We start from the raw sequence: 13,240 nt of genomic DNA, 5'->3' as shown, positions 1-13,240 counted from the left end.
TTTGAAAAATCTGGTTTCCTGATTGGTCCTCTGGTCAGGTGTTTGGTTCCCTTTGTTAACCCTTTACAGGTAAAAGAAACATTAACCCTTAGCTATCTGTTTATGACACACATAGAGCACATTACAACACCACACACTATTCTGGGCTCACTATCAGAATGGTCTTTCAAAGCCTCACTGAACTGTATAGCTCCACGCTGAAGCTCTAACAGCCCTTGTAACCGGCTGTTCAAACTCAGCAGACAGCTGCTCCACCTCCACCCCTTGGTGGGGGCAAAGAATGTTAGTGGTTCACTGGTACAGATCCTGGGTCAGAGCTCAAAAAAAAGTGGCTTTTGGCATCCTGAAGTTCTGACACTGGTAATCCCAGGTCTGCAGCACTATTCTGTCCCATCAGCCACCACTCATTGGGGGAGCCCAAAAGCAGCACTACTCTGTGTGAAGCTGTTTCAGAAAGAGATGTAGGAGAAGTGACTGATTTCTTTCAGCCTCTTCATCCTCCTCTACTCATCTTCCTGGTCTTGTTCTGTAGCCAGTGCACAGCTTTACATACCTTAGCAACAGTTGGTTTACATTCATGATCATGAGGATTGCAGGGATTCATGCTTCCCTCATTCTGCCTGTAGGTGCTGGCTCATAGAAAGAATAGTGAGTTTGGCCCCAAAACTCTAATTTCATTGCCTTGTAGTAGGAATTCCACAATGCTCAAGTAAAAATTTCCACAATTCATATACAACTGTGAATGAGCAATGGACCCTGAGATGTTTGAGCAGAATATTGTCAGATGTCACTGCAAAACAGCTCTGTGCTGTGCGGCTACTAACACAGGACAACACAATCACTTTGTGTGTGTACAAACTGATTGTACTACTGTTGTTGTGGATCAATTAACACACTTATATCAAAGCAGCACCCATGTAGACATGTCCTAAGCTAGCTACTGAGGCTGGATGCTGGGTTTAGGATTTGCCTCATATGATAATTTGCAGTGACTTGTGTTATATCTGATTAGCAATTGTTAGTATCAACTTAGTTTTCTATTTTCTCAGCCAAAGCCACTTTGCATTGGATAGACAAACTCTCAAAATGTTTTTTCTGCTAGTAAGTTTTTGAATGTAGTATTTTACAAATATTAAATATAGTTCTGCATTTCCCATAAATTCTTAATAACTGATGCTTGTTTTATTCAATGCCTGTAATGTTTCTAGACAGTCTTTTCCTCAAATGGGAAGCCTTCACTGAGTGCCAAATTCTTCCCTTGGATGCACAGACATGTAACTCCAATTTAAGTCAATGAGAGCATGACACATGGACCTTGAGGCAAGATGTGGGCCATACTCTGGCAAGCCAAGACATTACTGTGGAACCTTCTTATAACACAAATTTACTTTTCCTCGGAAAAGCTTCATTGTAAGGCAAGGATCAGTCTAACCAGAATTGCAGCTGGCACATTACAATGTGAGCCACTTTAATTCCACTTCAGCATAAGAATGCAGTTCTGCTCTATCAGAATTCACTGTAAATAGGTTCTATCGTATCACCTAAAAACATCTCCTCTTTGCTTCCCAAGACCTCAGCCCTTTATTTCCCATCACAGCTACTCCAGTTCCATCTCCACTGTGACCTCCCACCCTCTTCGGTATGCTGTTAATATTGCAGACATCACAGAACTCCATTAGAGCATGAAACCTACAGGTAGTGAAGTAAATGGCTTTTTGTTTTGTTATATTGTACAGTTTTTCAAAGATTTCTTTCAATGTTGCTTTTTACTGTAGAAGCTTGAGACAGAAAGCAAACTTATAAACTTTGAAAAGCCATAAAGTATTACAAAATAACACAACTGACCAATGCATCATGTTAGGGCAAGAGCCAGTGAATCTTAACATGAGGCACTGGGCAGATATGCGCTATTTTGTAATGCTACAGAGCTTTTCAAAGTTCACAGGATTGTTTTATATGCACAGGTATGCATAAATACATGAAGGGCCAAATTTGCAAAATATGGGTGCATGAAGATAGACATCTAAATCCCGCATTTGGACACCTAAACACCACTTTAAGGCACCTAAAGGTGTATGTTGACAACATGCTAGGCATCATCATCAGCTCCTAGTGTAGATAAGGCAAGCTGTACTTTCAACTCAGTTAAGGTGAAGCAGCAAAGAGTCCTGTGGCACCTTATAGACTAACAGACATTTTGGAGCATGAGCTTTCGTGGGTGAATACCCACTTCATCGACAAAATGGGTATTCACCCACGAAAGCTCATGCTCCAAAATGTCTGTTAGTCTACAAGGTGCCACAGGACTCTCTGCTGCTTTTACAGATCCAGACTAACACGGCTACCCCTCTGATACTTAAGGTGAAGGTGAACTTTAGGCTTCTGCTAGGTAAACTGAAGTTGAACATGATAACTTCCAGCTATGCTATGAAAAAGGTCAAGGTTAACTATACCAGGGGCCTGCAACCTTTCAGAATTGGTGTGCCGAATCTTCATTTATTCACTCTAATTTAAGGTTTCGCGTGCCAGTAATACATTTTAACATTTTTAGAAGGTCTCTTTCTATAAGTCTATAATATATAACTAAACTATTGTTGTATGTAAAAGTAAATAAGGCTTTTAAAATGTTTAAGAAGCTTCATTTAAAATTAAAAAGCAGAACCCCCTGGATTGGTGTCCAGTGTGAGTGCCACTGAAACTCAGCTTCCGTGCCGCCTTCGGCACCCATGCCATAGGTTGTCTACCCCTGAACTATACATTAGCTCAGCTTTTACTAGTGTAGGTAAATCCAAAATTACACTGGCTTAACTAAATTGGATTAATATCATGCCTTTAATTAATTTCATGCAAATTCTGTGTTTAGAGAAGCCCTGAGGGTACCTGTATACAGCAATTAAATACCCACTACTGTCCCGTGTCAGCTGACTTGGGCTTGTCCTGTGGGGCTGTAAAATTTGTGGTGTATATGTTCTGTGTCGGGCTGGAATCTGAGCTCTGGGACCTTCCCCCTCATGAGGTCCCAGAGCCTGGCCAAACAAATACACTGCAGTTTCACAGCCCTACAGCCTGAGCTAATTGACATGGGCCAACCATGGGTGTTAATTGCCGTGTACACATACCCTGAGTTTCCTAACAGAGTTCTCTCCCTGGACCGAGCTCAGAGGCTCAGTCCCTCTTACTCCCTTCAGGCTAGTTGAAATGTTGGAGAGATAAACCTATTAATGTTTGTGAGGTGTTCAGATACTATAGTCATGTAAGCAGATTTACATTTCTCTGCTTCCCGTCTTCTTTTCTGGCTGCTGGAAGGAGAACAAGTTCTCTCTCTCATTTCCCTTTCATTTTGAAGCATTCACTGTGCCCACAAGGACTAGAAATTTCCAGTTTTGAAAAAAGTTAGAATTCTGCAGAAACTGAAGGCCTTAGCACGCCATTTCCCAAAGAAAGTTTTCTACTGGTTAATGGTGAACAGAAAAGTGGATTTATCAAACTAGGACACAGGAAACTTGCTTTGTAATAATCTGGTTCTAAACCAAGAGTACCTATCTAAGTAAGAGCCTCCATTTATTTTTTATTGTCAGTTTACAACAGCTCATGTTAGTCCTGATTCTCAGTTACTCCATTCCTAAATCTGGGGCACAATGGAGAAAGCGGCACCCTTGTGCTCCCCATATTCTGGGCCCATGCAAAGGTAAATTAGAGTAGCCTCCGGGCTGCTCTTACTTATGTTGAGCTGCTCAGAACCCACTATGGATCCTGGGAAGCAGAGACTATCCATAGCACAATCGCTCTAGGGCTGGGAGCAGAGGCAATGTGGAGTCCTTATGCAAGCTGCCCACCAACAAGGGAGCCAGAATGGTGTAAAAGGGACTTAATGTAAGTGAGAATCAGGCCTACTGTCCGTGCTAGGTAACCTTTTCGAAAGCCAAAATATTAACTATTCCTCCACTCTGATCCTTTCAAGAGCTGTCTCAATACAATAAAAGGAATTAAAGATGTGTCCTTATTTTCAGATGGAAGATATGTACACAGCAGGAATCACAGTATTATTAAGTACCTCACTACACTATGTCCTTAAATATTATATAAATGCAATGGTAAGTGACACTGCTACACAAACTGCTCACTCAACATTCTCATTACACAGACCACACCTCACACTACCTATATATTTTCACAGAATGCTACAAATTTATGTTGCCCTGAAGGTACCTATTTGTATTACAGATTACTGTTGTGTGATTAAATCAAGTGCTGAGCTATAGGTTAGAGAACCACAGAGAAAAAGCAGTTTAATTCCAGTACTTAAGGGTACCCTGCAAAGGAAAGCAATTAAATTCATGTGCTGGGTTTTTTTGTTTGTTTGTTTTTTTGCTGCTTTGTCCATGTATAAAGAAGAGCTGATAGGCTTTTAGAGGGGGGGAGGGGAGAAAACAAGTTTTTGTTTGTTTTTAAACATTAAAAAGTATACCTCCTTTACCCCTTTGATGATGATGAATAATCGAAGAATTAGTATGTTTTTGACACCACAGAAAACAAGGAAGTGAAACCAAGTGGAGAGAGGTGATAGCTTTTAATGCAATTATTTAGAACTTCAGCATTTATGTTGGACAATGAAAACACACTAGACAATTCTACATCCTGTTTTTTCTACATTAATGTGCATATAACGCAGGAGAATGTTTAAATTCATACTCACTGTTTTCATTGACTAGCATTTTTAAAAGGCAAATACTTCTGGTTTCGAGACAAGAATAGAATTATTGCGGTAATGGGTTTTTTTTTTATGTCCTCCTCCCCCTACTTCCTCCTACACCCAATCTCCGCAGAGTGGGGGCAGGGGAGCAGGGCTCGGGTGTTAGACTGCTGTGGTCTGAATGAACCTTCAGACTGGTGAGTGCCTCTCTGCTTAAAGAGACAGCACATGGACTCTCAGACACTTTCCCAGCAACTAGTGCGCACACATACTCCTTCTCTGTCTGTCTCTCTCACACACACTTCCGAACACATACTTATTACTTCCTGCAATGCACATATATCCTCTGCAATTTTATTCTTTCAGAGTGCTGTTATTTTAGTTTTTTGACTGTTCTGTGCATTTCATAATTTTATTTCTCTCATGCTTAAATTTAAATTCTTTCAGTAGTGAGTTCTAAAATGCTTAACTTGTCCTGGCTGGAGTAATTATCCCTATGGTAACTTTTTAACAGTATATATGATATTTAGGTTTTTTGTTTCTACTGATGGTGCACAGCCACACATTACCTTGACATTGGTGCACATAACAAAACTCATTCCGCACATGGACAGAAAAAATTAGAGGGAACATTGACCCAAAAGGAGGGCTGGCAAGGCTATTGCAGGGGAAGTTGTAAGATCACCTTTTTCCCTGCTTTCAGAGCTGGCCACTGCTCTGCAGCAGTGCAGAAGTAAGGGTAGCACAGGCCTTGCCTACACTGGCAAGTTTCTGCGCAGTAAAACAGATTTCTTCAGTGTAACTCCCGAGGTGTACACACTGCCAAGTCACTTAGTGCGCAGAAACTGCACAGTTGCAGCACTGTAAAAAAAAAAAACTCCCCGATGAAAGGTGTACAGCTTTCTGCGCTGGGGCTACAGTGCTGCGGTGCCAGTGTAGACACCCTGGTCAATTACAACATTGCAATTGGCCTCCGGGAGGTGTCCCATATTGCCTGTTGTCACCTCTCTGGTCATCAGTTTTAACTCTACTGCCTTCAGGTGACCAACCATGAGCCCCACTCTGTAAATTTCTTGAGAATTTTGAAAGCCCCTTTCCTGTTTGCTCGGTGACATGTGCAGTGGTCTCAGTGCATCTTTCCAAGTGGCCACGCCTGCTCCACACACCAGGTGATCCCCCACTTGGAGCAATACTGAGCTGCTGGACCTCATGAGCATTTGGGGAGAGGAGGCTGTCCAGGCCCAGCTGTGCTCCAGTGTATGAATTATGATACCTACAAACAGATTTCATGATGCATGAAAGAAAGGGGCCATGATCAGGACACACTGCAGTGCAAGTTCAAAGTCAAAGAGCTGTGGAACGCCTACCACAAGGCACGGGAGGCAAACAGCCGCTCCGGTGCTGCACCCATGAGCTGCCATTTCTATGAAGAGCTGGACGCAATACTCGGTGGTGACCCCACCTCCACTGTGAAGGCCACTGTGGCTACTTCAGTGGCTTGCCAGGAAGAGGAAATCTTGGATGAGGGTGTGGAAAAGGACTCAGAGGCAGAGGACAAATTAGAAGTCAGAAATGTGTGCAGCCAGGTGCTCTTCTCAACCCTGGCGCAGACCAGCCAGTCACAGCTGTCTGAGCTTGGCGAAGCGCAAACAGGAGAGGAGGCCCCTGGTAAGTGGCTTTGATTTTGGGAATTGCTGAAGCAAGTTGTTGGGGGCAGGAGGGTTGCAGAAAGCAGGCATGTGTCTGTATGATGCACTTACCACCACATGCCTAGTCTGAGAAGTGGAACAGAGTGTTGATTGACTCCCTCACTTCACGGGAATCTGCCTCAAAGATCTCCAGGAAACTCTCAAGGAGATACTTGGCAATCTGCTGCCGTAGGTTCGATGGCAGAGCTGCTTTGTTTCTTGCCCCATTAAGGGTAACTTTGCCATCACTGTGGGGGTACCATTGCTGCACACAAGCGAGCTGCATAAGGGCCAGGGAAGAAGCTGAAGTTACTCACCATTTTGGGGGTCCTGTGGCTCATGTGTGCTTGCCTGGAGTGAGCAAGTTAGTGACAGGTATGTGAATAGTGGCTGCATTTTAAATCACTGAATCAGTGGTCTCTGTGTTACAAATGATACTGCTTCTGAAAAATGTTGAATTTTGGCTTCACAGATAGGACCTTGGGAGCCCAGCCTCCCTCTTTGTTATCGCCAGCTGAACAGTTGCACACAATTAGAGAGGGGCCATGAAAAACTAAAGGGGACTTTCTGCGTGATGTCTTGATGCATTCCACGACCAAAAAACAAGAACTGAAGGAGTGGCAGGACAGCAAGAAGAGAAACTGAAAGGAGAACATGGCAGGTCAGAACGAAGCCACAGAGCAGATCTTAAAGGTTATGGAGCACCAAGTGAACACGCTCCAACCGCTACTACCACTACAAACCAAGCAGCTACATGCTCCCCTTCCCTGAAGCCGCTGTCACAAAACTCTTTCCCATGTGCCCCCCAGACCCTGCCAACACACTCTTATCAACCTGCTGGCTCCAGTCTTACCTGCTGCATTCCAGTCCAGCCTCATCACAGTCCAACCCTTCGGACTCCCAGTACCCACTGCACTCAACACCCATCCCTCTGCAGTTTAGCCCTGCTGAAGTACAGTACCAGCTGCATTGTACTCCAAAGGACCAGGCTGCATATGATACCTGGACATACACAAATCTTTAGCCATCCCAGGACCTCACCTCCTCCTGGGACCCTCCCTACTCCCATCCCCCACAGAGCTGATGTGTTTTTTGGTTTGTCTCTCTCCTCCGGTTGTTGTTTTTTAATAAAATAATTGTTTTGGTTTGAAGGCAATCTTTATTCCATTAATTGAAAGCTAACAGAGCCCTGCAAAGCAACAGGCAATTTTCTTAAACCTTCACAGTGCATTGTCTACACCAACCACAATCACCTCCTAGCATTACAAGCACTGCACTCCCGAGCATAGCAACAAATATTAGTGGATTTCAGCTTCAAATTGCTGCCTCAAGACATCCCTGATCCTTATGACCCTGTGCTGCGCCCCTCTAATAGCCCTGGTCTCTGGCTGTTGAAATTCAGCCTCCAGGCACTGAGCCTCAGCGGTCCAGCTCCGAGTGAAGTTTTCATCCTTCCCTTCACAAATATTATGGAGCGTACAGCATGCAGCTATAAGCATAGGATTATTGTCATCGGCAGGTCCAGCCTCCCACATAGGCAGTACCAGCAGTCCTTTAAATGGCCAAAAGCACACTTAACAGTCATTCTGCACTTGCTCAGCCTGTTGATGAACAGCTCCTTGCTGCTGTCAAGGTGCCCCATGTACAGCTTCATAAGCCACAGCATTAAGGAGTAGGCGAGGTCTCCCAGGATCATAACGGGCATTTTGACTTCCCCTGCGGTGATCTTCTGGCCCGGGAAGAAAGTCCCTGCTTGCAGTTTCCTGAACAGGCCAGTGTGCTGAAAGATGCATGCATCATGCACCTTTCCAGACCACCCTGCTTTAATGTCTGTGAAACACCCATGGTGATCCACAAGTGCCTGGAAAACCATAGAGAAATACCCCTTCCAATTAATGTACTCAGTGGCTAGGTGGTCTGGTACCAGAATTGGAATATGCGTGCCACCTATTGCACCTCTGCAGTTAGGGAAGCCCATTTGTGCAAAGCCATCCACAATTTCACGCACGTTGCCCAGAGTCGTGGTCTTTTGGAGCAGGATATGATTAATGGCCCTGCACACTTTCGTCAACACAAGTCCAACGGTCGATTTTCCCACTCTGAGCTGGTTAGCGACCGATCAATAGCAGTCTGGAGTAGCCAGCTTCCATAGTGCAATCGCCAAGCACTTGTCTAACAGCAGGGCAGCTCTCATTCTCATGTCCTTGCGCCAAATGGCTGGGGTGAACCCATCACACAGTCCCACGAAAGTGGCTTTCCTCATCTGAAAGTTCAGCAGCCACTGCTCGTCATCCCAGACGTGCAACACAATGTGATCCCACCACTCAATGCTGGTTTCCTGAGCCCAAAAGCAGCATTTTGCTGTGGTCAGCACCTCTGCGAATGCCACAAGCAATCTCATGTCATAGCTACTAACGTGTGGCAAGATCAGCGTCACACTCCTATTGCCTTTGTAGCTTAAGGAATAACTCCACTGCAACTCTTGATGTGTTAGTGAGAGTGAGCAGCAAATTGGTCAACAGTGCAGGATCCATTCCTGCAGACCAAAGAGGCAGTACACAAACCAGTACACAAACCAACTGAAAGTCAAGTATCAGAGGGGTAGCCGTGTTAGTCTGGATCTGTAAAAGCAACAAAGAGTCCTGTGGCACCTTACAGACTAACAGATGTGTTGGAGCATAACACGTCACCCATGAAAGCTTATGCTCCAACACATCTGTCAGTCTATAAGGTGCCACAGGACTCTTTGTCACTTCAAACCAATTGAAAGATGGCACCAAATGCAGACAGAAGCACAGGGATTGCTGGGATGCAAAGCATGCATCACGGGGCACTGGGTCAGGACCCAGGATGTCCCACAACCCCCTCCGTCATCACACAAGTCTTAGTGGCAGAAGAGGAAGCTCTGTGGGACAGCTGCCCAGAGTGTACTGCTCCAAATACCACTGAAAGTGCCACAAGTGAGAACACGCTATTGCGCAAGCAGCTGACCGTGTGAACAGCAATTTCCTTTCAGCAGTTTCCTTTCAGTGCTCTCTGAGTGGTACTGTAACTGCCGGTGATGTAACTCTGCCAGTGTAGACATACCCATAATTACTTAGCTCTGCATGGATCTGCACTGATGCCACAAAAGCATTTCCAGTACCAAGAGCACGGTGGGGGATCATCACAGTGTGAAATATTTTCAAAGAGGGGCCCAGCAAAAAATGTTTGAGAACCCCTACCTTAAAGAATATGAAAACTTTTGAGGAAGCTCTTGTTAACATTTTGGCACCTGAGCACTATAAAAAAGGTAAAAAGTGCTATTTTGACTTTTCTCATGCATCATAAAGCAAAAAATAAAAAACGGCACATCCCTAATTTTTGTACTCTCCTTGGAATAACCTTTAATTGCAAATCAGAAATCTAATACAAATTCTGTGGAAGTTTTCCAGGGCGATACATATACATATACACCTTTGGTTACTACTTCCATTCAGTTTGGCCACAATGCAACTGTCTGTCATTTCAGAAACAATCTCATCCCAATGCTAAGGTCTTGAATGTTCAGTCAACTAAAAATTGTCTTTATCTAATGGCTTTGTAACTATGTAAACAGACAAATATTTTTATGCATTACAAACCTGACATGAGGTGGGAAGAGACAAAGTATGAAGAAATTAGGATTTCATTTTACAACTTTTAGGTTGACATAGGGCCCAATCCAGTCTCCATTAAAGTAAATGGAAAGACTCCCAGTGCTTTCAGTGGGTTTTGGTTCAGGCCTATAATCAGGTAAACTCCCACTGATTTCAGTGGAAATTTTGCCTGAGAAAAGACTGGAGGATTGGGCTCATAATTTTAAATAACTGTAATCTGAATACTGACTGTCAAAACCAAAATACACTGTTCAAATCATACTCTTCAAAGCCACCAAATAATGGCACACAAATAGAAACTTTCTTAGATTTTTTTTCAGTGACAAAAAAGTAGCTGCCTTTGCATAATACTTAAGAAACAGTCTATCAACAGATTACCTATAAACTATTGTTTGTTTTAAAATGCACTTCGTGTTACCTATATTTTAGTAAGGGAAAAACCCACACCTTCTTTTGGTAACAAGGGGCACTCAATTTTTAAAAAAATCACTTCTGTTTGAGGGTGTTTTTATTTACTATTGTTAACAAGTTAATACCTAGGATTGCTGTAACTGAAAGAGACTAAATGGGGGGTGAGGGTGGGAGAATCTCTCTTCAGATTTGTCTGAAGACTGCTTTTGACAGCACTGTGCCTATAATCAGTTTGCTGTAAAAGGCTTTCGCATCTACGTGGGTTTTTCCAAAGAGGAACAAGAGACAGATTTTTCATGCTACATACAGGTCCTCTCAGCTTATAGCTCTTCAGACTTGAAATCTGGCAAACAAATAAGCATAGCAGGTAGAGATATACATAGTTAGAGAGAGATCAGCGAGACTACCACATGGATCAGCTGGCAGGAAAGGAAATACCTGTACTAACGAAAGCGCGCTAAGTGGTGTTACTCCTTGCGATTGCTACTTGAATCTTTTCACAAAAACAGTCGGGTTGTGCCTTGGTGTTTCCTGCCCCCAGAAATCAGAGGGAAAAAGGCAACGCCTCCGGAGCTCCCATTACGGACCCAGAAGCGATCTTTTCCGCAGGCATCAGGAGGATTTGGAAGCAAGCGCGAGGAGGCGCCCTGCTCCCCGGCACCGAATTCCTGCCGGGAAAGGGGCCAGCGCGGGGAAGCAGGACACACAGACACACGGAGGGGTCCAGCAGCGCCGGGGCACACACCACCCGCCGCTTCTTCACCCCGTCACGTGCCTTCCTCTCTGCTCCCACCGCCAGCTCGCAGCCGCGCCTCGCCCCCTTCGCCTCCGACACGCGCTCCCGGGCCAGCCTGCCTGGGGCGCGCCTCTGGCTCCCTGGGCTACAGCGAGGGCTGCCGCGCCGGGGAACCCAGCCGCGTTCACACCGCCCCTGCCCCGCTCCCAGCCCCCGGGCAACCAGACAGCCACTGCCCGCGGCCTGCCGGAGGCGCAGCTTCCTCCACCTGACCCAGCAGCTGGCCCCCCGCAGTGTAGCGCCGGGGGCCAGCCGCAACCCCGCCCTCCCCCAGGGGGCAGCCCGGACCCCGCTCTCCCCCTCCCCACTCCAGGGGCCCAGCCCCGACCTCGCTCTCCCTCTCCCCTCTCCTCCCCAACCCCGGGAGCCAGCCCCAACCCCGCTCTCTCCCCGCGGGGGCCAGCCCCAAGCGCTCCCCCGCCCCGCCTCCCAGCACGGCACGGCGAAGCGCCCCCAAGGCTGGCGCTTTACTCACTGTGCCTGCCCGGCTGCTGGACTCCGTCCCCTCTCACTGTCCCCAGCTCGCGCGAGCCACTCTGCGTAGCAAACAAGCTGGGGGGTTAGCCGGGGAACGCCGCCCCCGGCGTGCTGGGGCTGGCGGTGGGAGGGGGCTGCTGGCTGGCTCGTGCTGAGCTGCTTCCAAAAGTGCCCCAACGCGGGAGACGACGTCCCGAGCCGGGGGAGCGTGGCCAGAAGCAGACCCCGCCTCCTGCCAGATGTTGAGGCGACAGCTGCTTTGTCTGGGAGCGTCTCCCGTTAGGTAAAACGCAGAGAAGCCAGAGGACCGGACACCCACAGAAGCAAGACCCAGACGTTCGCTAGAGCCCAGCTGGGAGTCGGCGAGACAGGCGTGGGGGGAGGTGGTCTCAGCGTGGGCTTCCAGGGCTTTGAGCAGAAATAACTTTCGCTTGAGTTGCATCCTGCGTTGCACAGGTCAATCGCTTTGCAATAAGGCAACCAGCGGATGTTGCGTAAATGAGGCGCGGACTGGAGTCTAAACTGACAGAGTGAGTAAGAAGGGAGTGCAGCCCTCGGGATCCCAGGATATCAGAGACCCCAAGTGGGGTAGGGAATAGCTTTTATTCTACCAACTTCTGTTGGTGAGCGAGACAGGCTTTCAGATCTGAAGAAGAGCTCTGTGTAAGCTCCAAAGTGTGTGTCTCTCACCAAAATCTTGGTCCAATAACAATATATTACCTCACCTGCTTGCTCTCTTTAATAAGGTAATGGATACAAGCAAGAGGCGCTTTTAGTAGTGTGAATAGCACATCATTTTCAGCTGCTGATAGTAAGGTGGGTTTGATTAAAATCGAGCTCTATAACAGGAAGTTTGCAATTTAAGATGAATTTTTCAGGCCTCTACTTGTTCCACTTGCTTCCAGACTCATTTGCAGGATGTTGTAAAAACGGCAAGGAAACCATTCTCCACCCTCCTGGGTGTCATTATTTCCTGTCATGCAAATAGTTTACCTGTGCTGGGCAAAATCCTGAAGCCTGCACTATGGCATCCTAGAACCATGTTAGTGTGAGTAATTTAATTCCAAGATTTTATTCCAAGGGGAATGAAAACACAGCATTAGCTAGTGCCAATTAACTATATTTCTTTAGAGACTATTCTACCTTTAGTGACAGGTAAGAGAACTCTGGTCTACTGGCCTGAATACACACCCAAGAGCCAATATCCCTGAATTCTAATTCCGTCTCTGACACTGACTCCCTCTATGACCTTAGGCAATTCAGTTACCTCAGCCTCTGTTTCCCCATTTGTACAATGGAAATGATACCTTTCTCATAGAGTGGTGTATGGATTGGTTAAGTTTCTAAAAATCTTTGAAAATGTTAAGTGGTAGACATAATAAACACAATAGCTCTATATATGCTGATGTACCTGTGAGTACCTACTATATCAATGGGCCAACCATAGGCAATGTTTTAGTTCCTGTCCTTGCTAATCAAGTGCCCTGTGCTATTTGAAGGGCTTTACCATTAGAAGCTGCCATAAACCTCATTAAAT

The 13,240-nt window shown here is 45.9% G+C and overlaps 1 protein-coding gene across 1 annotated transcript in view; it reads right to left on the bottom strand.

The window, feature by feature from the left end:
* ST3GAL6 (ST3 beta-galactoside alpha-2,3-sialyltransferase 6) overlaps positions 1-11,854 on the bottom strand; it is a 77,081-nt gene extending 65,227 nt beyond the window's left edge. Inside the window, exon 1 of the mRNA XM_032804633.2 lies at positions 11,702-11,854. The gene's annotated coding sequence lies outside the window, so the exon portion shown is untranslated. The remainder of the gene's footprint in view (positions 1-11,701) is intronic.
* Positions 11,855-13,240: the final 1,386 nt, after the last annotated feature.

This window comes from Chelonoidis abingdonii, chromosome 1 (genome assembly GCF_003597395.2).
Source record: "Chelonoidis abingdonii isolate Lonesome George chromosome 1, CheloAbing_2.0, whole genome shotgun sequence".
NCBI classification, from domain to species: Eukaryota; Metazoa; Chordata; order Testudines; family Testudinidae; genus Chelonoidis; species Chelonoidis abingdonii.
Note: the sequence above shows the minus strand (reverse complement) of the source record. Positions and strands in the feature narration are given on the sequence as shown.